Below are 26990 nucleotides of genomic sequence, written 5' to 3'. Positions count from 1 at the left end.
GTGGATAGTTCTAGGTGTCTGCAGCAACTACTGCACTTCCAGTTTCAGGTGAAGTCAGTGACCAAAAGTGCTTCTGTCCTGTAACAGGTCTTGCTTTTGGATAGTTTTAAGCAGGGTGCAGTCTGTCTCGCTTCTAGTTTCCAGAGCAAGATAATCATGGCTGGGAAATAAACTGGGTTTTCCTATGCCCAAAACTATAAAAATGACCCTGGAAGGGTGGTAATTATAGAAGTCTGTACCCGAGTAGTTATATGCTCCTGACAACAAAGTACATCCTGCCGCCCCTTGAGGTCACTGGGCACTGACAATGATGTTTGATGTTGTCTGGTAACCTCTTCATTCGCTCTTCCTAAACCCTTCCAATTCCTTTTACTGTTGTCCTAGTTCACCTAACTGCGGAGCCACAAGCAAAACTGAATTCATACATGTCTTGTGTAATAGCAAGAGGTACTTAGCTGAGTTCCCTTGGAGTTCTAAACCCTAAGCCAGTATGTTCTTTGAGAAAGGCAGAAGGTGGGGCAGGGTGGGCTTTAGGAACAAATATATCCATATACTTGAAGGACAGAGAAACTGCTACCCAATTTTAATATTGTATAGTACTCTGAGCCCAGTTTCATTCCTATCTGTGAAGCAAAGGTTATTGAAGTGACTAATATGAAGGGGAAGCTACCAGTAAAATCAACAGGCTTTTTTCTGCTGCTTTCTGTCCAGAGCAGCAGGCCCACTAATCCTCAGCACCTGGCTTCTCTGCTTAGCCCCTCAAAGTGCAGTACAGCAAATCAATACAAAGAGGCCAGACAATTCCTGTCTTATCAGTACTGACTCCTGTAGAGTGTACTGTGTGTCTTGCTCTTTTTCTCTCCCTCCACACACAAGCATTCCAAGAAATTCTTCCTCCTGTTGCGATAAAGGCCAGTTGTCCAAACTGGGTAGTGAAATATACTTCAAAAAAAGAAAAGAAAAGAATGCAGTTTATTCTTGCCTGAAAAAAATCTGTCTTCCAAGCACTCTGAAACTGTGCTTAGAGAGCTTGTGGCTGCCTCTAGAGAGGGCTTATTTTCCATTACTCCTGGAAAAGCAGAGTCTGGGGATAAAGGGTTCCTTTTGTATGAAAACAGAAGATGATAAACTGATACTCTTTTATGCTACTGTTATAGTTGCCAGGCTATGATGCTCAAAGTGTTTCTAGAGGGTATCTACAGCGTGTCATGCTTCACCAAAACCTGTTCCTGCTTGCATGAGACAACAACCCAGATGTAGAGGAAGCAACTTCAGACTGACAAAAACTGTCATCTGCTATCCAAAGTGCCTTTTAATGCTTCCATAAGCAGCGTTAACCCAGGTGGGCTTTGTTGTTCATGTGACCCTTCTCCACCTAAGGATTTTCTTCTAGATGTAAAGAGACCTTTTCATGTAGATAAGACTGTTAGTCTTTGAGATCACATGAAGATAAATCTATTTCAGCCAGCTTAATAACAGAGTGGGAGAATGGAAAACTGAATCTTTGGAGTCATGAAAAAGCCAGCTTACAACCTTGGCAGGAGCCAGACGTAGAAGCAGGAGATGGAGAGGAAACGGGCTGTTTCACAAACCAAAGCAATCATATAAAGCACATCAGAAGGTGGATTTTTAGATACAACTGACATGAGTGCTAGCATTAGTTTTTGTGTAGACTAAGGACAAGTTACAGGACTGAAAGATCCTCTGAGGTCAGGTCTCTACCATTGGTGCAGCGCAAATGGGCTGGTTACTGCTTCAGTCCCTCTTCGAATGCCTTGTGATCTTGTATGTCATGTGAGGCTGCCCAGGTATTTTTGAAATGGCTTTTTTCTGTTCCCACTCCTAGAAACAGGCAAGGCTGTGGCAGGAGTGGAATCATCCATTGTCAGTGCAGATAGTATGCTAATCTAAACACTGCTGCTATGCAAACCTGTTAAAGACTGGTGAGAGTCAGGGCAAAACCCAACCTGGAACACCAAAATAAGCTCCTAGAGGAGGCTTGTTTCTGCAGTGCTTCTGTTTTGCCATCCTCTGTTATTTTTTTCTGTTTTGTATATGAATGCAGCTTTTTCAGCTTCAGTCACTGAGATGTGTTCTTATGTGTTTTCTTCGGATCATGGTGGCAATGATATTTAGGGAAGCAGGAAATGAATTTATTTCTTCCCAGAGATCTTTTTTTGAAGAATATGGTGCTGAACAGAAGGAAACCTGGAGAGAGATTATTTTCCTGGAATATCCTTATTTTAGAACATAGTCTCTTAGCACTAGCAAAGTCTGTCATAGCCCTGGGCTGAAGATGGATACCATCAGGTACAAGGTTTCATCTTGGAAGAATGTTAGCAGAAGATGTGGATGACTGTAATTGAAAACAAGTTGTGTTTCAGAAGCAAAAATCTGCTTCTTATTGGAACCTGTTGGGAATTCTGATCTCAATAACAGATATGCTTTGTGGTTCTGAATGCCTGTGATAGCTCTCCAGTAACTCCGGGTGTCCCTTTCACATCTCATTCTCTTACTTGTTGGCAATGGTATAGCTCCAACAGCTTGATTTTCTGCATTTACCAGCTGTGGGAGCAGAAAATATATATATTTTTTTTTTTTTTTTTTTTAAAGGGAACTTTCTGGTACAGTTTTGGAAATGGTCACCAGAAGCATCAACCAGCTGGGCCTCAATAATACACTGAAGTGTCACAGCATTTCTCCTTCACCCTCTTTTGGAGGTAGTTGTTGATGAAATTTGAGTTTGTTTTTGTGTTGGACACAGCAAAGCTCATCAAAGGAGGGGTGGATACACAGGCTTCAGGTGACAGATTTGGACTTAATGGTGTGTCTGATACACCTAGAAATGTTTCTTAAGAGGTGCCCTCCAAACCTGTGTTTCTGGATCGCTGGGCCTAGTCCCATGCTGTTACAGGCAGGTGTATCACCTGCTAAGTTTAGTGAAATTACCAACCTGTGTCTTAAAACTGTTTTTTCTTCTGTTCAAGGATGTAGTATTTTTTCCAATACTTTCCTGATTTTTACTAATTGATGTGAGAATAGTGTGAATTTAGATTCGGGGAAAAAAACAAACAAACAAACAAAAACACAAACAAACAAAAACCAAAACCAACCAACCAAACAAAAATCAATCAAACAAACAAACAAAAACCAAACAAAAAACAACACACACAAAAAAAAAAGGAAAAACCAAAACAAACTGAAAGAAGAATTGGCCGTGCTGTTGGGGCCCTACTGAAATCAGCAATGTAGGACAGTTGTAAATGAATATATTCTTTATATAATATATAATAATGTAAACATATAACTTAAAATTGTAAAATAATCAGTAAGGATTACTGACTTTGTACGAACTCTTGACTGAGGTTTATTGCATAAAGAGTCTGTTCTTTTAGCTATTTTCTTTCTTACATGCATCTTTGACTGTATGTAATTTCTTTTTTAGAACATGTGGTTCTAAGATTGGTTTATGTGATGACTGACCAGGTGATGGTCTAAAAAAAGATTAGAGAAATGTTTTGTTTGAAGGCTAAGAGCTAGTGTAAGCGTAAATATTTCTGGAGGACATAAATTTTAATCATCATTATGACAGATTTTTGTACTAAAGATGTATAGAGCAAGTGGAATTTCACTATTTTTTAGTTACAATAGCCCTGCACTTGAATTTAGCTGTGAGGTCTGCTTAAAAATACTTTATGGAAGCTCTTTACAGAATATTGGACTTCTGTCCAAAAAGACCTTGACTCTTTTTTTAAAAACAAACAAACAAAACAAAACTCCAGAACCAACACCTTTTATTTTTTAAAGAAAACAAGGACTTTGGGGTAGTGTTGGTGTTAGAAGCATAGAAAAACTGAGGTTGGAAGTAGAGGCAGTCTTGTCCAACCCTCTGCTTAAAGTGGGATCATTTGCAAGAGGTTGCTCGGGGCTTTGTATGGTTGTGCTTTGAACATTTTCAGGGCTGCAAGGTTGGAGATCTCACTGTATCTCTGGGCTCCTGTGGCAGTGTTTGACCACCCTCAGGAAAAAAAAAATAATAATTCTCCTTTTGTAGTTGAAACTTCCATTGTTGCACATTGATTGTTACTCTTTCTCTTTTCGCTGTATGTCTCTAAGAAGTCTGGCTCAGTCTTCTCTCTGTAATCTCAAGAGATAGTTGTAGATGGTAATATCATCCCCTTGAGTTGCCTTTTCTTCGAGCTGAACAAACTCCCCTCCCTCGATCTCTCCCCATATGCTACATGCTCTGGTCCCTGACAGTCTCGGTGGACCTCTGCTGGACTTGCTTCACTCTGTCAGTATCTTTCTTGGTCTGGGGAGACAATAACTGGACACAGTACTTGAGATACAGCCTCACAAGTGCTAGATAGAGTCATTCCCTTAACCTGCTTGGCTATGCTGTTGCTAATGAAGTCTAATATAAGATTGGCATTCTTCATGTGGGAGCATGCTGCTGACTCATGTTTGACTCGTCCACTAGGACCCCCAAATGACTTCTTTTCAGGGCTGCTTTCCAGCCATTTCAGTGCCAAACATGGTCTGTCGCACGGAGTTGCTCTATCTCAGATAGAGGACTTTGTGTTTGCCTCTGAACATCATAAGCCCATTTCTCCAGCCTGTCAAAATCCCTCAGGCCTCCAGTATAACAACCACTCCTCCAAATCCCAGCTGTCTGTATAATTGCTGAGACTGAATTTTTACCCTTCTCCGGGTCATTAAAAGAGCTGTTGAACAATATTGGTTTCAGTATTGATCTCAAAGGAAAACAGTTACCCACTTAACCTCCCGTGAGTGTTTTTGTTTTGTTAATTTTTTATTTGTTTTTTGTTCTTTTCCTGGCTTAAAACCCTGTGTGCTTCACCATTCAGTGTTTGCATGGGGATGTTGTAGCAAGGGCTTTAATGAGGAGGTTTCAATGGTATTTGTTACTGTGTTGCAAAATGGCATGTTCTTTTCTAATGTGATTCTTCCAGGGTTTTTTTGTTTGTTTGTTTTTTAAATTGTACTACTACTGAAACTTTTACCAGTTATCATCAAGGAATTATTTCAATAGATGTTGGGAAACAATCACAAGAACTTCTTTCCACTGGTTTGCTGGGGACTGAAGGAGCACAGCTTTTCGTGGATAGCATGACTGTTGTTGTTTGAGCTCAGAGAGCAACTGAGTACCACACAGCTGCTCACTCCTCCCTTCCCTCCCAGTGATGAGAAGGGACAAATGAGCCAGGCTTGGGAGTTGAGATAGGACCGGGAGGGGCAAATCACCCATTATGGTCATGGGCAGACTTGTTATGGGAAGAAAAAAAAGAAGATAGATTTATTACAGACACTAACAACAACACTTAACAGAGTAGGACAGTGAGGAGCATTGCCACATCTTGAGAACACTTTCCCCCCCACCCTTCCCTTCTTCCCGGGCTCAGCTCTGCTCCCAATATCTCTACCTCCTCCCCCCAGTGGCGCAGGGGGCAGGGATGGGGGGTGCAGTCAGTGCTGCCGCTTCTTCCATCTTCGGTGGGGGAGCTGCTGGAACTTCTTCCCCTGCTCCATTGTGGTCCCCCTCTCACATGAAACAGTCCTTCACGAACTTTCTCCGAAGTGAGTCCCCCTCACGGGCTGCAGTGTTTCCCTACAGTGATCTGGTGTGGGCCACCAAATTTCTCCAACTGGAGTCCCTCCCACAGGCTGCAGCCCTTCCCGAACTTCTCCGGCGTGGGATACCCCTGCATGCTGCAATCTTCCCAGCACTGAACTACAACAGTGAGGGCTACCTTTTCCCACAAGATCCTGGCTTTCTTTGGTTACAGTCACCTTGGTCAGCCATGCGAAACACCTCACAGGCCCAGGCCATAAATCGATGTCTGTTCCACTGCAGATCTTCATGGGTGGCGGGGGGCGGCCGCCCTGCCGTCTCACCACAGGATACAGGGGGGTCTCTGCTCTGGCACACCTCCCCCCTCCTTTCTTCCTCCGTTCCTCCACTGACCTTGGTGTTCACGCAGCTGCTGCAACTCCTCCTCACAAGTCTGACTCCTCCTCACCACGTCCCTTCTTAAATACGTTATTACGAAGGTGCAGCTGATGGGCTCAGTTTTGGTGCAGAGACTTGGAGCTGGGGGAGCTTCAAGAAGCTTCTCACAGGGGGCCACCCCTATAGACCCCTCCCCTGCTACCAAAAAAAAAACCCCACAACTTACTCAAACCCAGGACACTGTTTTCAGTTTTAGGAAGGGGTATTTGCATTGTTAAAATTGTTTTGATGTAATGCTGTTGTCAGGTGGCAGAAAGTCACTGTAGGCATTCAGAACATTTACGTTTAAAAAGATTGCTCTATTAGCAAATGCTTGTGATACCACAACAACTATGTAACAATTTTATACTTGACTGACACTTTTTACCCAAACAGGTGAAAGTAACCCACTCAGGTTAAAGTTTGTTCCTCTAAGCAAACTACTGTGCAACACTGGTGATCATAGGATGTGGCTGAAATAAAACAAACGTTGCAAGTAGCCATTTCCCTTGAAGCATGTATGATCAGTAAGCTACGGGGAATTTTCATTCCCCCCTCTTTAGAGCTGCGGGAATACATCTCAGTAGGTTGATTTGGAAAACTAATGTCTGGTGTCAAAACACATCTGTAACTTCCAAGGAAGAAAAGTGAGAATAGGGTTTGTTACTGATTTTAGGTACAGAGATATGATTTAACAGTGTTCTGTCTCTAGAAAAATCTAGGTGTGTTTGATTAGTGTTGTAATGATGAAATGATCACTGAAGGGGGACATTTTCCTCTGTTTTAAGTATACTCAGCTCGGAGAATAGGCTTACTGTGTTTGTAGATCCGATACAAAGACCAAAGGCAAGCATAAGTCTTGCTTAATCTTCAAGATCTTCAGCTCTTTAAAATAAAATTAGCTGCAACTATTAGCTGATTTATATGTTTTGGTTATTATTATAACTTTTGATATTGTCTTAACACAGTCAAAATTGAGAATTCATTCTTAATAACATTATTAAATAGATAACAAAGACACAAAGAGCCCCTCTTCAAGGGATTTACTTAATCTTATCAATTTGCTAGTGTAGCAAATAACTAGATGGTTCAAGAACCTTCATTCAGAGAATGATGTGGGCTAGCGTTAGACAAAGGCAGATGTATTTTCAGGTCTGAGCCTGTCTGATTAATTACAAACGCCTCATTGATTTCTCATCTATGAATAGCCTGTTCTGCTCATGATTTAGGAACCCCAAGAGACATATACTTCATCTCTAGTAAATTTATTTTCTTCTTCAGTGCTAGAGCCTGACTACTTCACTGAGAAGCAAACTTTTTCCTCCTGAGAAGTAGTCTCCACTTTAGGTAAACTCCATAAATGTTACATGTATCCTTGTGCTTTTTTTGGATTCCTGGGGGAATTTATCACTGTTGTTTTACACAATGTGTAATCAGTTACTAACCTAGCCACTACCGAGGAGGTTTATTATGTATGTCGTTTTATGTTTGGTGTTACTGTTCATCATTATCTGGTGAGAGACAGATTATTTTTTTCTTGTATGACTGGAATTAAGATATGAGTGTAAACCATAAAATCATAGAATGGTTTAGGTTGGAAGGGACCTTAAAGATCACCTAGTCCCAACCCCCTGCCCCGGGCAGGGCCCCCTTGCCCCAGCCCAGGGGGCTCCCAGCCCCGTCCAACCTGGCCTGGAACCCTTCCAGGGAGGGGGCAGCCACAGCTTCTCTGGGTACCCTGTGCCAGTGCCACACCACCTGCACAGGAAAGAATTTCTTCCTTACATCTAATCTAAATCTACCCTCTTTCAGTTTAAAACTGCTACCGCTTGTCCTATCCCTACACTCCCTGAGAAAGAGTCCCTCCCCATCTTTCCTGTAGGACCCACTGGATCTTCTCCAGGCTGAACAACCCTAACTGTCTCAGCCTGTCCTCAGCGGGGAGGTGCTTCAGGCCCCTGATAATCCTTATGGCCCCCCTCTGGACCTACTCAAGCAGGTCCCTGTCCTTCTTATTCTGTGGGCCCCAGAGCTGGACACAGCACTCTAGGTAGGGTCCCATGAGAGCGGAGCAGAGGGGGAGAATCCCCTCCCTCAGCCTGCTGGCCACATGTCTCTTGATGCAGCCTAGGATAGCTCACTGGGCTGCAAGCACATATTGCTGGCTCATATTTAGTTTTCCATCCACCAGTACCCCCAAGTCCTTCTCTGAAAGGCTGCTCTCAATCCATTTGTCGCCCAGCCTGTGTATGTGCTTGGGATTGCCCTGATCCATGTGCAGGACCTTGCTTGCAGGGGCTCACCTCTCAAACCTCTCGAGGTCTCTCTGGATGGCATCCCTTCCCTCCAGTGTGTTGACTGTACCACAGCTTGGTGGCAAACTTGCTGAGGGTGTGCTGAATCCCACTGTCCTTGTCACCATCAAAGATCTTAAATGACACCGGCCTCAGTGCTAACCCCTGAGGAAATGGTGAAGAACAGTAGGCAGTTGGTGAAAGCGGGATCTTCTCCTGATATTATTGTTCTGCTAGCGTACTCAGAAGTTATAAGCAATTGAAGCATGATGACTTGACTTAAGCAACTTCCTACTCTATGCAAAGGGCCTACTTTTATTCAGAAAGGAGTGATGTATGATGTGTTAGGAAAATAAACACCTCCAGACTACGGGCTCACTGAAGCATTGTAATTATTAAAGACTATTTCTCCATGCTTGAAAACAAAAACAAGCATCTTTTCTACTGTTGAGATATGGAATTTCCAGGACAAAGAAGTACTTGCAATAAACCAGCCTTCATTACAGCCCTGTTTTGCTACTAATGCAATCTATAGCTTTAAATATATCTCCTCCAGATGTGTGTATGGAAAAAAAAATATTTTTTGATAGGTTTTCTGTATTATAATAATTGTTTTAATTTAAAGTAGTCTCTATACAGAAAACTTATCATGCAGTTGAGGAAAGACTATCAAAGTCCATAGCACCACTGGATGATATTAAAAGGAATTCTTTGTCAGTTTGGGTGCTATGATAAATGATGTTTTCAGGCTTGTCAATGATTTTATATTATTTATATCAGTTTAAAATTGCTTTAAAGGAAAAGACTGTTTTGGGATATTTGGATATTCCATGTGTTGGCTTTATTTTTTCTGTTTTATTAAAAGGCAATTGAAGATGCAATTCTGTAAGGTCTGTGACAGGGAAATGCGTTTCAAAGGCAAGGTAGTCTGTTAAAAGGAGATAGACAATACTAATACATACTATTATGTCACTGGGCAGTAGGTGGCAAGCTTTGCTTTTCCTTCTACTTAGGGTTTATTTTCATATTGCAGAATGCCAGAATTTTGAAAAAGGTGGTTTGAATTCACTGGAATATGTCATTTATTGGCAGCACATTTTTTTGAACCATCTATTTCATTCATTGTTTATAACTGTCTTTCTACTGAATGCCGAAGTGAAGCCCTTCTTCATATGGCAGATGGACACAAATCAATACGTGAGCTCTGTTGTATTCTTTTATGGCTTCAGTAGGCAGATTACTAATACACAAATTAAAAACAAATGAGTTGCAGTCACAGTCAATCCCAAATGATTTGGGATCCTCCTGTTCAACTTCTATCGTGGAGCACAGTACAGAGTATAGCTGGGGGTGGAGGGGGCACAACACACCCTCTTTTAACCCAACATTTTCCCAGAATGGGACTTAGACTTCTAGTGCTGTAAGTGATAACTGGAAAGGAAAATTAACAGAATGTTTATTTTGCCTTTCTCCTGATGTGTAGTGTTCCAACCTGTGTCCTGGTCTGCCTGTTCATGCCCTCCCCCCACACCCCCAACCCTCCGTGAATTGCTAGTCTGGTATAGCTCTACTCACAAACCCAGCCTGCTCTGCTGATGTATAGGGTCAGGCATGAGGACAGTAAAGCAGCAGCAAAATGCCTGGCAAAAACTAAGGGTGTACAGAGAGGGCAATTCTCGAGTGATCATCCTTAGGTTTTTTTCTGTTGTAGGTGACTGTTAATACCCCTTCTCTGCTCAGACTTCCTTACCTAGAGCCAATCACTTGATGTCTAATGAGTTATTAGCCAGCTCTGTATCTGTACCAAGGATACAGGGGACACAGAACCTCTTCTGTGCACTTCCTCTCAGCTGTTCTCCAGAACACATTTCTACCTGTTAGCCAAGTTAATTCTTTGTTGAGTTTCCTCCTAGTGAGTGAGAGTTTTTCTTGCTTTGTTATTAAAGTTTTTTAAAAGTTTATTCTAGACTAAAATATTTATACCACTCTCCTTCCCTCTCTCTGTCCTGCATGTACTTTATAATAATTGCTCTGAGGAAGATCAGCTGTCTTGGATCTTCTTGATCCCAACCTTAAACTTATCCCATGTAATTCTACAGGCTGGGGGAAGAGTGACTGGAAAACTGATTGGCAGAAAAGGAGCTGGGGGTGTTGGTCGACAGCCGTCTGAATATGAGCCAGCAGTGTGCCCAGGTGGCCAGGGCAGCCAAGAGCATCCTGGCTTGTATCAGAAGTAGTGTGGCCAGCGGGACTAGGGAAGTGATTGTCCTCCTGTACTGGGCACTGGTGGGGCCACACCTCGAATATTGTGTTCAATTTTGGGCCCCTCACTACAAGAGAGACACTGAGGTGCTGGAGCATGTCCAAAAAAGAGCAACAAAGCTGGTAAAGCGTCTAGAGCACAAGTCCTATGAGGAGCAGCTGAGGAAACTGGGGTTGTTTAGCCTGGAGAAAATGAGGCTTACAGGAGACTTTATGGCTCTCTACAGCTACCTGAAAGGAGGTTGTAGCAAGGTGCATGTCAGTCTCTTCTCCCAAGTAACAAGTGTTAGGACAAGAGGAAGTGGCCTCAAGTTGCACCAGGGGAGGTTTAGATTTGGTATTAGGAAAAATTTCTTCACCAAAAAGCTTGTCAAGCATTGGAACGGGCTGCCCAGGGAAGTGGTTGAGTCACCTTCCCTGGAGGTAAAAGACATGGAGATGTGGTGCTTAGGATCATGGTTTAATGGTGGACTTGGCAGTGCTAGGTTAACGGTTAGACTCAGTGATCTTAAAGGTCTTTTCCAACCTAAATGATTCTATGATATTAATATAGATAGCTATTTAATTATGTCATCCTAGAAATTTTAAAACAGTCATTAACTTTTGTTTTTTCTTACTATAGCAGGGCATTCTGCACAGGGGTCTCCTTAGATAAATAGAGGTTGCATATGGGTTTACATTTTTACTGTTGAGGCTTTGTGTCCTCACACTACTAATGAAGGTCAGAAGCATTTTGGGACTAGTAATGTGATTCTGAGCTGTCAGTTGAGGGCATGGTTAACTTAATTGCTGCAGCAGCACTAGGCATACGTAAAGGATCTTTGGCATCAATTATGGGTAAGTTGAGACCAGTGTTTTGAGATTCTGATACTGCAGCTATTCTCACTTCTGTAGTCTTTGGCAGTGCTATTGATGTATGTGTGCTACAACAAAAACTGGTTCAAAGGTAGTTACTCATCTCTTTGTGCTGCCAGGCACTGAGTCAGCCCTCAAGAACACCTCTATTCATCATTCTAGGGGAATGTAGTCATCAGGCTGCAGGAGCTGAAGTCACTGTTAGTTGAAATAGCTGGTCTCCCTCCTGACTGGGATCAATTGTGTTGGTGGAGAACATGGAGATGATTTTTTGATGACAGTGATATCAGTGTTAGTCCTGGTGTCCTTTTTGAACAGTGCTGGTACACAGTTCAGTGCTATACTATAAGTTAAAAGATAATTTGTGGTTACCTCTGTTGGATAGAGTATTCTTGCTGTCAGTTGGTTGTAACCGACCTGGGTCTAAAGACCATGGCCTTAAATTTGGTGTAAAATGTAGAAGAACATGAATTTGTTAAAAAATAGGCTAGTCATTTGATAGATCCTGTTAGTTCACAAAGGTATGAGAAGTGGATTGTTATGGGAAACAGCTTTGAGGGAAGCCTTTGGTGTTTTGATGGACAAAGTCCAGTCTGTTGTTACCAACTTGTTTGTAATACCCTTTGGATATGAACATTTGTGATTTTCACCACACCTATTTTAGTTCAGATCTTTGGGACTGCAAGTATCCAGTTTACTTATGATGCGAGTTCAGCAGAGACTCCTTTCGATGGACTGGTGCTAGATAGCATCTGGCCATGTCAAGTACTGTGCATATGCAATGAACTCTCAGCAGTATACTGACTTCTGTCTACCAGAAAAGCAGAGATATCTGGGAAAGAATTTTGAAAATATAAAGTATCGCCACTGCACCACCATGTAAGACATTCATGAGATTCAGCTGCAGTGTCCTACACTTTGGATTATTGATGTTCCTGAGATGATGCAGCCTAGCTTTGCATGAACATCTCATTTTATCCGCACTTTAGCTATCATCTAGTGAAGTAAAGGTCTCACAGACAGGCGTTACAGTATGCTCAGTGTTTTCATTAGTATCTTTGATAGGAAAAGGATTCTTATAAATACAATCTCTTTTTGAGAGAGACTTAAGTTACAGGGAGCCAAATGGGATCTCAAGCTAGCCAGATCTTATTCCAGACAGGAGGAGGAAGCTAATCTGTGTGATGGCAACAGTCAGTTGGCTTACGGTTTTATGTGATTGTGTAACACCACTTGCCTGAGTAAAGGTTTGGTGCAAGAAAAGGGTGGTCTTTGTTGGCGTGATATCAGGGAAATTGTTACCTGGCTATGCTGTTGTACAATTTCATATACTAATTGCATCTTTAGTGTGATGGACGGATCAACCAAATGTTAGTAGGACAGTCCTCCACCCCCTCCCCTATTATTCAGCCATGACTCAGCTATGTTAGGAAGCTAACACAGACAACCTTCATTACAGTGAAGAGAAAACAGCTTGGTCAAGATTCTGGTCAGTCTCCAAGAGCTCACTGTGTTTGATTCGCCTCTTGAGGCACAGTGTTGTATTGTAACAAACTGTACAAAACCATGTTCCATATCAATGGTAAGGCAAGTTAGACCCCATCTAATTCTTTTTGGTTTTGGATGAAGGTTACTACGTCCTCCTCTGGGTTCTGTTGTGCCCAGAGTACTACATCGTAGACAGGTTGAATCTTGCTTAACTTTTAGATGTTTTAGATGAGAACTGTCTGGTCTAATAACCTCGTGGTGCCGATCTGTACTGCCACCTTCTCTGTCCTTCAATTTGAAACATCCTTCACAGAGAAAGGCATAGGAACCTTTCTAAGCTCCTTCATGATGAACACTAATGGGAAGAATTAATTGAGACTTTCTTTGGCCTTTTCTTCTCTGATCCTTTAATACGTTGCTTAATTGGGTCTAAAGACTTTTGGACAGTTTTTCAGCTCCTTATCTTTTTTCAGCTAGCTTTCATTTTATGTTCAATCTCCTGGTTTGAAACTATGAACTGCTTTAGTGAATCTTTGACTTCTTTGTTCCCCCTTCAATAACGTTAACTCTATGTAAATTTTGCTCACTTTTGCAGCATCTCTTCAGTGGTAACGTTTGAATTGGATCCTGTACACAGGTTAGGCCAAACCAATATTTTATTCCTTTCTTCTGCATTCCTGATGATCTGATCCATGAAGATGTTGTTAATCACATTTAAAAATTTTGGTTTACCATTGTGATGTTGTTTGGGGGGTAATTGAAATTTCATATTTCTATTGTTTCCTGTCTTCATAACTTCAGTGATATGGTAGCTGTTGCCATCTTAGGCAGCTAGTAATTTAGTCCTAACGTTGTATTTCCTCTATGCATTGCAGTTACAGTTCACAGAGATGCTGTTAGTGATTGATATGGTTAATTTGCTGATCTAATTTGAGAGGCTACTCTTTGAGAAGTAGCATCATTCCTCCACCAGGTGGTCTGTTTCATATCCAGGATATTCCACAGATTTTTCCCAATCTTCCCACTAGTTTTCTTTTGCCAAGATAGCAATGATTCCTTCCTACTGTGTCTGTATGAAGCTGGTCATTCTTCCTCCATTCTATTTCTTGAACTTGTAATGTTTCATGTAGAAGCACAGATACTTCTGATTTGGTTGCCTCCTCTGTTAAAAAGCATAGTTTCAAAAGCATACAGTTTGTTCTGTTTCTCACTGTTACCTGTTTAAGTGTTACCAACTTTTGCTTTGATCTTTACATGAGTGTGCTCACTTCACTGAAAGTGTGACTGCATAATTCAGAGCTGTATACTTTCTTTCCCAGTGTCCAATTTAAAAATTCTCCTACGATATTTGTAATTTTCATCCACCTAGTTCCATTGAGCTTTAAATGGTGTTGTGTCTTCCATAGAGCTTTTTCTGCTCCTCTGTTCTGACAACTCTGAAGTCCCCTACGTTTATACCATTTTCTGAGCCATGCACTTAAACTGTCAACCACTCTGGCAGCTTGTTTATGCAAATTGTTAGCAAAACGTGTCAAGTTTTAGAGCATGAGACAAATGTGCTGTCATTTGGCACTTTCACAGAATTACAGAATGGTTTGGGTTGGAAGGGACCTTTAAATACCATCTAGTCTATCTCCTCTGCCATGGGCATGGACATCTTTCAATAGATCAGGTTGCTCAAAGCCCCATCCAATCTGACCTTGAACTCTCCCAGGGATGGGGCATCCACAGCTTCTCTGGGCAACTTGTTCCAGCCTCTCGCCACCTTCATAGTAAAAATTTCTTCCTTATGTCTCACTTTCAGTTTGAAACCATTACGTCTTATCCTTTCAATAGCTAAGGTCATGGTAACACAGAAAAAATAAATGCCTCTATATAGTATACATGATTCCAAAGTATTTTTAAAACACAAAAACTGTTGAGTTCTTAAGAATGAGTCTAATTAAAGCTGTGGTACAGGAAACAGTCAACCAAGATCTAAACTTATAGACAGTACTACTGTATTTACATCAGCTTCATAGTTAGAAAATTTACAATCTTAATAACATTTACATTTTTTTGAAGAAGTCTCACTGTGATTCTATACACCTCCAGGATGCTGCTCAACTACTTTCTGAACTACACTGCCAGATCACCTTGAAGCAAAGTTAAAACTTTGGAAATAATCTTCAGAGATCACCTATGGACAGTGATGTCTGATTCTAGAATCTCCTTAACTTTAAGTATTTCAAGTACTTTTAGAATGTGACAATTCTTGGGAGCATGAAGTTAGACTTAGTTACCTTTGTAAGGGTTTTACACTGGGAGAATTCTTTCCTTATACCAATTTACAACCTGTATACGCTTCTGGAAAAGGTAACAATCAGATGTAAACCCTGTACAACTGATGAATAATCTGATCTTAATTACCACTTTGATACAGTTTCTGTTCTGGTTGCTGCATGGTGGCCAAGGATGGTTGTAGAATTGATGCCACTGTCAATAATTATGGTGAAGCAGAAATATATTTATATATTATTATATTTATATATTTATTTACTGGAGAAAAAGCTCTGGTGTTTTTCTTGCTTCCTGCACTAGAACCTTGAAGCTCTAAAGTGGAGAAAAACTGATGGTCACTGCAGTCCCAGCTGTGCCTCCTTACTGCTTTGAACATCTTTTGTTGTTGTTATATAATGCCTGTTTGAGAATTCCAGCTGTTGTGCACATGCAGATCCTTAACAAGAAGCCAATTCCCCCTCATCTCCCCTTTCGCTATTCCAGCAGCTTTTCACTGCAAGAGTATGTTTTGCATCCTGAAGTATTTTCCTTCTGTTGCACCCTGGAGGGCTGTATCTATAAATTTATTTTTTTTATGGACTGTTTAGAAATCCAGTGAATTCCTAAATTGGATTGTCTTTTGATGTGCTTCTGGAAGTGAGATTAGAAAGAGATGTAACCCACAGCTGTACACTCGGAACATTTCTAATGGGAATTCAGTTGACGAAGACTGAAGAGAATGAGGTTGTAAAAGGAAAAAGAGGTGTATAAATTCAGTGATTTTTTTTTTTCTTCATTTTCCCTCTCCTTTCCTCACATTCATTGCCAAATTCTGCTATTATTAAAAGAATAGAGGGGAACTGCTAATTCTGTGTGCAGTGCCCCTCGTAAGGAGATCAGTCAGGGGTCATTCCAGAGTAGTCAGTCTGTCAGTCCTTTCTGTAATAGCTAGTCTGTTTGGAGGGATGGCATTTCACCCTTTTTTCTGGTTCCCATTGGAGAAGGGAGACACAAGCTGCTTTATAGCTTCCTATTTCTATAGCTGGGATGCCATTTTTTGGAGCAGGGGGCAGGATTTATGTCTGGCTGCTTTGTCTGATTAAGGTTTTAAAGGAAGAGGGCATAGGCACTTTTTTCACAATCTTTCTGACATTTTACCTTCAGGCACTTAACACATCGTTGGAGAACTGTTCTGTTTGGACACTGCCATTTTTTCATGAGTGCTATGCTGTTAGTGCGCTTAACTCCATCTGCATGTGGACTCCTTCAACCAAGTGAGAGGAAAATAGTAGGCTCGCTCTTATGAATGTAGTTTTTCCTGAAATGTTTACATGCTTTATGGCAAAGCTCCTGTTGGAGATGTCATAGGGTTTAATCCTAAACCTACTAGATTCTCTGGCTCAATATGAAGTGAAACAATAGCTGTGTAAACACTATGTAGCTTCTTTAATGAGTGCTTTAACTTTATCCAAGGGCAAGATCTAGCAAGACCTGGCATGTACAGACAGAGACCTTAGAGTTCCTTTAACTTACGCACCATCTAGGTTGCTCTGTACAGGGTAGCAGGATGTTGACATGTTATCCTGTGTTGTCATGTAACATGAATTGCAGCTGCTTTTTCTACAAGATGCATAGTCTATTCATACCAGGATGAGATGTTACAGCTGCTATCTGCTTAACTGATATTTACTTGTATTGTGTTGAAAATAAAACAAATTATTTAGGAAAATGACTTGGGGGAGGTCTGGTGACAAATCTTCTCTTTGGGAAGTCTGTTCCTCTCTTGGAGCTCCTCTTCATTCTTCTTGCAGTTTGTATTTGGCCTGTATGATCCTTGCACTGTAATTTCTGCCTTGTTATGTTTTTTTGAAGTGTTTTGTATGGCAAGATTAGAACCCTGGTTGAGATATCTAAAGCTTACACTGTATTACTTGTAATATTATGAAAAAGGTAAATGTATTATCTGCTGTTTGTTTCCATTTTAACACTGCCTATTTGACTTTAAAAAGTTTAAAACAGCAGCCACTATTAAATATTGTACTTTATTGTAAATGCTTTCAAGTAGCTTTTTCTGAGAACAGCCATTTTAAGTTATTCATAGTAAAAAATGTTTTTCTAAGAAATTATAGAGCTTACAATTGTTTAAAAAGTAGCTATGGAAACTAGCAGATGATTCGCAACTTAAAATGAGCATTCTTTGCTTTCACTGGCTGTGCTCCCTTATTGAAAATGTCATGCTTCATGGGCACTCTACAACATTTTCAATTAATTTATTTTTCTTTAAATAGGTGAAATATTCATCCTCGTTAAGATATGTTAGAGCTTTAAAACATAAAGCTGCTATTTGCTTGGCTTTCTGTTTGGTTTTGGTGTGGGTTTTTTGTTTGTTTTGTTGTTTGTTTGTTCGTTTGCTTGTTTTAAGTTATGTGATCATAAATAGAATTTTTTTTTCTCTTCCGAGCTGGAAATGTTAAAATCCACCCCTCTTCAAGTCTGGCAAAAGAAAGTTTCCTTCTTGAAACAAAACCAAGTGTGCCAAGTTTCGACTTTAGTCTTTTAAGTTAAAGGATTTTTCTCTGTATATGTTACAAAGCATGTTCTGAATGCTACAAGAGTTGTGTACCTGGGTGTAGATGTGTAGGGTTTAGTAAGCATAACTTTCAGTTTCTTAGATTACACTGTAGAAAATAGATCTCTAGCACAAATGGTTACATGTTACCATTTGACTTAAGTCATGGCATTTAAAAAAATACTTGAATATTCTGTTATTTTCCCTTTTAAGAGAAAAGAGGGGGAGATTCCTCCAGCCTAAAAGAATGAAATCAGAGGCAATAAAAGTTGGTGATTGGCATACGTTTGTTTCTGTTCAGTTTGTGGTGATACTACTGTTGTAGACAGAAACTTCTGTGGGAAGCCTTCTTAAATGTTTCTCTTCCTACAAGCACATTTCAGTCAAAGTTCCTTTTTGATGCTGAGCGGGGTAGTTTATAAGCTCTGTGCATAACAGTTGTCAAGTTGCTTGACATACTGAACTTGGTGTGGCTTTACTAATTTTGTCATGATAATATTCATGAAGCTTTAAAATACTGGTGACACTAAGTTTTCTAACAACAGGTATGTACAGGGGATGATATTTTGGTGTAACTAGATTGCTTTAATTGTGAAAACAAGCCTCTATATTATATCTATATTTCTATCTCTATGTATATAGAAGTCTGTTTATGAGAAAAAGCTCCTTATAAGCTAAGAAGCAGCAGACTGTAAGGATTATAAAAGGCCTGCCAGTCCCGCTCGTGACCATCTTAGGCCCAGTAACAGAGGCATACTGTGGCTACTGTGTGGGGGATTGCTCCTCTTTTTTTTCTTTTTTTTTTTTTTTTTTTTTTTTCTTCCCCCCCCTCCACCTTGTGTTTAATTCCCTCCCCCCAGTTTGTTCAGTTGTGAAGTTAATATTGGCAGCACAGGATCATCATCTGCCTACTAACAGTATCAGTGCAGTCGCCCATCGTTATCCTGAGCAGGGGTACTTGAGCAAACCATCTCTGTGGGTAGGATGCTCATGGTATCTGCCCATTGCTGATGGGTACGGAGAGGAAGTGGAACGTTATACCAGTCCAACTTTATATATCTCCCCTGGAAGGCAGGCTGCAGGTTTAAAGAGCACCTATGGATGATTCAGCCATTTCCTGCAGAACAGGAACTGATCTCAAGACGGCAGGCTGCCTGGCCAGCGAGTACCGAGGAGAGATTGCAGGACTTCTGTGGTCAGCTGAAAAAGCAGAAACTCAAACCTGTTGTCTGTGGGTGTGCATAGCAGAGCTTACAGTGTTTGCTCATGTTGTATGTGATCAGGTGTACCTATAAACCTGGATCTGACAAGATAGGACAAAGGCATTTGAACAAGCTAAGCCCAAAGTAGTGTGTAAAAAAAAATGGAGATGAGCAGTGACTGCTCCACCTTTCACTCTTTGTTCAAAAGCAGTGTGTTAAGCCCAGGGCTTCCAAACAGCTATGCATTTTCATCATTAAATGGTGCATGAGGGTAAGTGCCTACAGTATTTGTTGCTGAAGTTTCTAAAAGTAGTACTGAGCAGTGAATCCTGCCAAAGGACTGAAAAAGTGTTGAGAAATACCGGGCAATTACAGGAATGTTTAAGTGCTGGAAACAGGAAGAATTTGCTCAGCATCGACATGATTCAAGGTAGCAAGATGACCTGGAAATGTGTAACATCAATTTCACAGTAGCATCCACAGCTTTCTGAAATCCTGTTTGCTTTAGTAAGGCAGAGGTGGATTTGCTTCATGTAGAACCAATGACTGCAGAGTTTCTACAGGCTGCGTGGATGTGGGGCTAAACACAAGCCTCAAAAAGGTCTGTTTGGCAGGAATGACAGTTTCCAAAAGCTGAGTGGAACAAGTTCTGCTGAGCTACTGAGGATGTGTAATTCACAAACCAGCTGGCACCACAGAATAGCATGTTTTCAAAATACAGGCTTTTATCAGTGGTCCTGATATGGCACTGAGTTATTTTGCTTATATTCCTGCCATGACAAATTATCTCAGTAGATTTTGTTTGCAAGATGTATATGTTTTATCATGTGCATGGGGTTGTTTGATCTGGTTTGTGGTTCAACATGTATGAGCCTACGCAAATATTTTGAAAGTTTTGTGTTGGTTTTGGCAATAAGTTGTCACTGTCAATCATCTGATTAGAAAATACAAATTTTGATTTGGTTTATAATTAAGATACCTGTTTTAGTAACAGAATAATTTTGTCTTTTTTACAGCCCAAAATACGGCAGCAGTAAAGATGTTTTTTCTGTTATGTGTATGATTAAAAAAAAATAATCTTGTTTTAATTTTCAAAAATTCTATGGTAGAACTCATCCCTGTAGAAGGAAATGCTGTACTTAGTTTTTTGTTCTTCATTAAGTTAACAAATGTAGATATATGAGATGCTTTTTAAAATGTTACCATAAACTGGTAAGTTTGTAGATTTGAATTGCACATCTGAATTGTTTCATTGTGGAAGGTGCATAAATGTTTGCTTTTTTATTTTTTTCTGCCAGGAAATAGAGAGCATAAATGGTATGCCATGAAAACCTTTTAAAAATAATATAAATAAAATAGATACTTATACGAGTTTTAAAAATTTATTTTTATGTTTCTAGGTTTCTGTGGTGCTTTAGCAACTTTAACAAACTCATATGTATATGCATTGATGGTATTCTTTAATTAAATGTGTTTATTTTTAATTGATTGTGCATGCAGTTCACTAACTAAATTGTATGTTATTTCCAGAAGCACAGTCTGCTTTTTCTGGTTTGCTGAGCAGTCACTGGGTGTGTTAAGATAATTTAAATTAGTGTAATATATTTAGGAGTTCAAGCATGTATTTCTTTGAAGTCATTAATTAGGAAAGAAAAAGAACTCTAGCAGACATTTCAATAATGAAGCACGAAAATCAAAAGAATGTGAGGAGAAGCTTCTAAATTGAGCCCTAAGGATGTAATTTCAAACACCTTATAACCTGTCCTTTTTATAGTTTAGACTTGTTGGAACAGTATTCAACTTACGTTTAAAAGAAACCCCTTATGCAACAGGGGAAAAAAACCTCCTAAGTACTGTGAAATGTGGTTTACTGCTCTGCCTGTGTATAACACAAGCCTGTAAGTCACAAACACCAGCGACTTAAAATATATGCATAATATATTGTATCAAAACCTGTGAACCAAACCGACGAACTGGGCCAGTATATGTATAGACATATATCTATACAGGCATGTATAGAAACTGCATTTTCTCAAAATTAATTCTAAAAAATATTTCCTAACAAAGCTTGTAGTTCTTGAGAAAGCAAAATTTTACATGTAGGGAAAGAAGCAAAGTGAATTTTTGAGGAGAAATCGGAGACATCCTTAAAAACCAGAGGAATGCCTCACAGACTTCAAATTTACCAACTGCAAATAGGAAAACAAGCTATTCCTAGACCTCTGGAATGCAGTCTGGGCTTTTGGTCACAGTATTTTTATTTTTTTTTTAAAGTAGGCAAAGTGGTTTGGAATAGGGGATCCAAGTTCTTCCAGACATTGTTGGTTCAGCCGTATGTCAGAAATTCTTCATAGCTGCTTTCTTGCAAGCTGAACTGAACTGTAGTTGGACTTATTTTTATAATAAGGAATTAGATCGCTTTCACATACTTTATCCCTGTGTTGATCATGGGCTGAAGTCAGGGATACAGTGTTCTTTAAGTTTGTTTGCATTTCACTGCCTTCCAGGGTGACAAATGTGGGTTTCAGGAACTAGAGTTGGGAATTGAGATGAGTCTCTACTTTGGCATTCAAGGGCAGGGTAAAGGCTGCTGAATGTAGCATCTACAGGATTCAAGTCCAAAGGTGCAAAGCTGTGTTTGACAAGTAGCAAAGTCCTGGGATGAAATCATGGTCAGCAATGAAATAAATGAGTGTTCTGATGTTTACTTCAGTGAAATCAGGATTTTATGCTAGCATCTGGGAAAACAGGTTGTTTCAGTATTCTTTTGCACGTGTACTGAGCACTGTACAATCTTAAAACCTTTCACTGTTAAATAATTTGCAGCATCTTTGTGATGCAGATTGTTGTTTTACAGATACAGAAGTGGAGAGGAGAAAAAAATATGTGCCCACTCTACCCTTTTTATGCTAACTTCTCTGTCTCTGGAGTAAACTGTATTGCTCAGTATACCAAGATCAGTAGTAAAACTGAGATCTCAAACAGTTTGGCTTTCATCATTGACCTCAGTGCACTAGATAAGTTTACCCTTCTATTTACTTATTTTAGAAATAACAACAGTGCATCATTATAATATTAATTATAATATTCATTGGGCTCATTAGTAGTGGAATGATGAGTCACTATTCAGTTTCAATCTACACTCACCTTTAGCCCTGTAATTATTGCTGAAAACCGTGAACCTTTTTCAGACAAAAATGTTACCATCTTTATAGTATCTGGGTTTGCTTTCTAAAAGATTATTTTAACACTCAGTTTTCAAGCAAGCCATCGTTTTTTCTAGAAGGATTAAGTTAAGTGAGTAAATGAGAAAAAGACAGCCTATTTGAAATCTAGATTCTTTGTGTGCTGTTTTTAGATTTATTTGCTGTATGAAATGTTGTAGTGATATATACATATATCAAGAGTTAGTGTTGATGTATTAAACTTAATTTTTCTTCCTCTAAGGTCTGAATTTAAAAGATATCTATTGTACCTCTTCTGATTCAGAGACACTAAGCCAATAGAAATACTCCTAAAGTGCTGCTCCTGTTAAACCTTAAAACAATGTAGTAAAATCAGCTGTATCTGGTCTTCATTATTAAGAAAGCTGATAAGCTGATAAATAATGTTTTGGTGGGGTTTAATTTTTTTTTTTTTGTGGTATCTCAAGTAGAAATATAAATATAGCATGCTGACTTTTGTTAATCTCTTGTCAAGGTTCTTTCTGCAGAGGAATTTCTCAGGTCATGACAGTGAATAAATGCTTTATTAGTTCCATTAGCTTTAGTTGGTCCTTTAGCTCTGCGGTAGTGACCTTTTTATATCAGGGATCTTGTACTGACACAAAGAGGATTAGAGCTACCTTCTATTTATCTTTTTAAGACTTTACACCATGTAGGCACAAACACACAATTTCCCTGGATATTATTTATCTGAAAATCCATGACGAAGAAAACATAGTTATACTGCTTCATATGTACACAGTTTTAATGAGAAAAAGGTTATGTGACTGAATTCCAAGAAACAGCTGAAATTCACTAATAGCTTCTGGAAACTGCTATCTTCTGATCCTGCATGAATTTACTACCTTAATTACTTAGAAAATGGTTTTTGTGTGATGTTGTGGTCAAACTATTAGTAGATGTATGTCATGAGGCTTTGGAAGCTACTGATCACCGAAGTTAGACTCTGGGTAAGTGTAATTGCTTGCTGTTGTCCCCCCTTTTCCTGGTTCTGCCTGCAAATGGAAACATTCCATTTTTGTGATGATTTAAAACAAAGGATAATCTTTATTACTAAATTTTATGGAACAAAAAAATAGGTCATATGAGTTGTTTATCTAGTTCAGCTAAAAAAGTAGTTGCATGTTTGAAAGTTTAGATTTGGCCTAATACAAATATTATTTCTATCTCCAAAACTTTTCACCACTTATCTTTTCACCATCAGGGGTACAGCACAACATGTACTTCTGGTTTTGTCTTGCATCACTTCCAGACTTCCCAGATGTGGCAGGGAGCATGCTGTTGTTGCATCACTTGAATTTAGGTGGTTGCTGTGGTGGAGAACTTGGATAAACTTTTTGGGTTTGTTTTTTTTCCCTGACTTTCCATCTTTAGGATTGCTAAATTCTGTGGTGTAATTTAGTAAGAGCAGTCCCAGGGGTGCCTCAGGGGGTGTATCCTCTAGCCAGTAGAGTCTGTCAAAGCTTCTTGCTGCTGATTTAGTATATGAAAAAGAGCTTCTGCAGAGAAATACACATACTGAAGGTGGAGTCTGGATTTAATCTTGACATTTTCTGGGCTTGCCTGTCATAAAGTACTATGCATTTTATGCTTCTTGTCAAGTAAATTTAGAAAACCTTCAGGAAATATGGTTATTGCGCAATAACCATCTCCCCATTCAAACACCTGCAGAGACATAGCTTATTCTCATATAAAGAGCACATGGCACTTTTTGTGTATAATACTTGGGCAAAGTCGATATCATCCTACATCTCCTAGTAGTTGCTTATGTATGAAATATGTGTATTACAGAGGGATAAAGTGCTTTGACTTGCACACTTGTTGGCACTTTCTTAGGAGGAGAAAATTAAGGTTTGTTTGTATTGTTTATTATGTAGGAAACGGATATCCATTTTTCCTGTGATCTCATAATTGAATTTGAGGTGTGCTTGTCATCCATTTACATTGGCATCCTTGGAAGCCATTATGATCCATCATATCTTGTGATAGTTCTTTCCATAAACTGATTACACAGTATGTGGGAAAAGTATTTCCTTTTTAGCCTAGAATTTATTGCATTTCATTTTGAATTAAGGGTTTTTTTGTATCTTTGTCATACATTCCCGAAAGAATTTTCTCTTGAACTGCACAGAGTCTGGCTTTTCCCTTCCTGGGCACTTCATGGACTCTCTTCTAGCTTTGTGTGGGTATCATTGCCTTTAAAAGCCTTCCCTGTTATTTTCCCTCAGCTCTTTACACTCAGTAATGCTTCTTTGAGTTTTATCTTCTAGTCCAATTTTGTACTCTGGAAACATTCACCAGGCTGATGCCGGAGTCTCTTGTTTGGCTGGCTGCAGTCAGCACAGACATCAGTAATGTGTGACAAGTTCTGGTTGCTCCTTGTGCACACTGTCATGTTCATTGGTGCTCGATTTCACCTACAGTCCAGGTTTTCTGAGTCCTCCTCTCTTCCTGTCTAGCCACTATTAGTTGTCGTGGGGTTTTTGTGCCTTTTCTTACTTGTATGTAAGTCTTTATTTCTGAGCCCTTCTGAGAAGCTCTGCTTATACCAGCAAGGTCATACTTTTAAAACATCATTTCATAGACATAACAAGCTGTAGTGACAAAACATTGTTGCAAATCCATCTGTATCTACACAAAAACTTGATGGTGTAGTTACTTGCTCATTGCATGTATTTTTTTCATAATAATGGCTTAACCTGTCAGAATCTCAAGAGTAGACCAAGGTTTTAGATTATTTACTGGCATATTTACTTTTATACAGTTATTAGATTCTTAAATGACAGACTTTTGCTTAATTCAGACATGGCCATAAGTGTATTCTCAGAATGAGTTTATTTTGTGTAAATGTATTCTTGCTAGTCTGGAAGACCAAATTAGATTTGAGGGTTTTCTGCATTACTGTAGCAAAATTTCATATGCTTCTAAGTTACATATTTAACTGAAGTGAAGTATTACCAAACCAGGTATGTGTTGGTAGACTTCAGAAGGACATAGTATAATTAATACATGTCCAAGAAAAAAAAAGTATATCTGTTCTGTTTTATATCTTTGCCCATTTTAAGCTTGCAACACTGTTTTATAATTTGGGGTTTTTTAGTAGCCTCTTGTAAAGTAAGCCTTCAAAGTCTTTTTCAAATTTCAGATAAATTATGTGCACCAACTGGACTCTTTGTCTGCTGTTTTGTTTAACATGCTCAAGAATTTGAGTAATTAGTGATGCATGGTTTTGCTTTGCAGCAGCTGTGCTATTTTGCCTTTATCGTGTAATATCCATTGTGAGAGTTTATGTTTCTATTTTTAATTGTCATTTTAGCATACTTTTCTAATACCAAAGTCTGTCTCATGGGTGGACAGATTAGAATTTATCACTAGTTAATGTGTCTTTATCAGAGTAATTTTTTCATTAGATAGTGTCAGTGTAATATTCAATAACATGCCACTAGCACTATGAAAACAAAAGCAATTCTTCTGTAGAAAATGTAATGTGAAACGGAAGGGATATCGTACGTTAATTTGCTGAAGATTATGTATTGGACTCGCCCAGTGCTCTGGTTAAATGAGTTTGCCGTTAGTTAGTGGATTTCATCTTGACTCACTGTTGCAACATAGTGAATGCCTGAAGGTCAAACTTCTAATGCAAATATTTGTGACATTGGCAGCTACTCTTTTAAAAGCTGAATTATTGAGTTTGATACCCTCTCTGATTTCCAAAAGACACTGACAAAGTATTTTATATGAATGTAGTATTATCAAACATGGTATATTGGGGAAAAAAAAAAAATCAGCAAAAGCAGGTCAACGAGAACAAGTAAGCAACACACCTCATTTTTTTGTTTCGGGTTTTTTTCTCTTTTTGCCTCCTTCAACTTTGATGGTAAGAGGTGCCTGACAAATTGAAGGTGTATGTATGGCTCAGAACCTGTATAAAAGAATCTGGATGTCGAATTAATTCATCTGGATTTATGAAGAACTTCAATGGTTAAGTGCTAGTGAAGACATGCATAGGATAATTAATAATTTGTTGCTTCTAGTTGTTTGTTTGGTAGATGGTGAAAAGGAAGTTGCTGTTCCTGTGAGACTACAGATTTACGTCTGTTTCTTGTTCATCATTTTCTCATACTGGATTTTCCTAGCCTTCATGTATACTGTTTCCTTAAGTGTTGGTTTACATTGAGGATAGTTAAGACTTAATACTCTTAAGATTTATTTTTTTTTTTAGATTTGTATCAGTTGTATCTTGATGGCACTTTGGGATTGGAGTACAACAAACTTTCTGTGCTCATTCTAATGAAAAGATCTAGTAAGCAATCTTTCCTTTTTGTCACTGATAGAATTACCATTTATATAATTTAATTCATTTTCAGAATGAGTATTCTTTAAATGCTCTATCGTATGAGAAATGCTTGTCTGCTGTTGCATAAGTTGCTTCCATCAGGTTGCTTGACTAAGCATCTGTATTTTTGCTCTGTATCTGAATATTCAACCAACAGATAATCTCTTTGACCTTAAGATCTTTTTGTGCTTTTTGACATCTAGGAAATGAGTCATTGCTCATGATTCTGGAAAACTCAATATGCCTCTTTAGAAACCTGGAAGAATGATCATAATCTACATCTTTCAGTTTGTGTTGTATGTGGAAGATAGAATGAATCAATGGAGTTATAGTTGCACTTAGTTTGAGAACACTGTTATTGTACAGAGCTTTAGTTCAGTTATTACACCAGCTTATGCTGGCAAAAGGATTCCAACCAATGAGGAATTCAGTTAAGTCCGCGAATACAGGGCTAGCTTTATTAGCAAACACTTAAGAGTAGATAATTCTTG

General features: G+C 39.2%; 1 protein-coding gene across 5 annotated transcripts in view; it reads left to right on the top strand.

Annotated features, from left to right (window-relative positions):
- The window catches only part of LTBP1 (latent transforming growth factor beta binding protein 1), a 199430-nt gene that overhangs the window by 17034 nt on the left and 155406 nt on the right, over nucleotides 1-26990 (top strand). The window lies entirely within an intron of this gene.

The sequence above is a fragment of the Tyto alba genome, unplaced genomic scaffold (genome assembly GCF_018691265.1).
Source record: "Tyto alba isolate M040663 unplaced genomic scaffold, T.alba_DEE_v4.0 Super-Scaffold_16, whole genome shotgun sequence".
Lineage (NCBI taxonomy): Eukaryota > Metazoa > Chordata > Aves > Strigiformes > Tytonidae > Tyto > Tyto alba.
The sequence above is the reverse complement of the archived record's forward strand: the minus strand, read 5'-3'. Positions and strand labels throughout refer to the sequence as shown.